This window comes from Eimeria mitis, genomic scaffold (assembly GCF_000499745.2).
Source record: "Eimeria mitis Houghton genomic scaffold, Emh_scaff1344, whole genome shotgun sequence".
In the NCBI taxonomy this organism is placed as follows: domain Eukaryota; phylum Apicomplexa; class Conoidasida; order Eucoccidiorida; family Eimeriidae; genus Eimeria; species Eimeria mitis.
Window position 1 is genome coordinate 898 of NW_013568846.1, and position 805 is coordinate 1,702.

The window sequence follows — 805 nt, forward strand, 5'->3', positions numbered from 1 at the left end:
CAGTATATTACATATGCTAGTGCAGCAGCAGGCTCTTATATTCATCAGTATAGCCCCAGCAACAGTCAACACAACCCAAAATACAGTTAGAATGGGGGTAGGAACAACACCACCACCACCCACACCCAGCATACCACCTATAGCAGCAAATAAACCCATGCTGCTCACCATCCTGCATACACAAACACATTTATTTATTTATTTATTTATTTATTTGTTTAGTTTATTTACTTTTTTGTTTGTTTGTTTGTTTGTTTATTTATTTATTTATTTATTTATTTATTTAGTTGTTTAGTTGTTTAGTTTGCTTTTTGGTTTAGTTTGTAGGGGTTGTTAGGGTTGTATGCATGCACATATATTTAATACAATACACGCAAAATACTCCAGCAGCAGCAGCAGCAGCAACAGCAGCAGCAGCATCATCAACAGCAGCAGCAGCAGCAGCAGCAGCAGTAACACCAGCAACAGCATCATCAACTGCATCATCACAGCAGCATCTCCAACAGTAGCAGCAGCAACAGCAGCACTAACACCAGCAACTGCAGCACGATCAACAGCAGTTGCAGCAAGAGCAGCAGCAACACCATCAGCAGCAGCAGCAGCACCACCACCACCACCATCAGCAACACCATCAACAGCAGCAGCATTACCACCACCACCACCACCACCATAAACACCACCACCACCACCACCCTCAACACCACCACCACCATCAGCAGCAGCAGCAGCAGCAGGAGCAGCAGGAGCAGGAGGTGTATTCTTACATGAATGTTCCCGGTATGGATTCTCCGCTGCTGACTTTTGC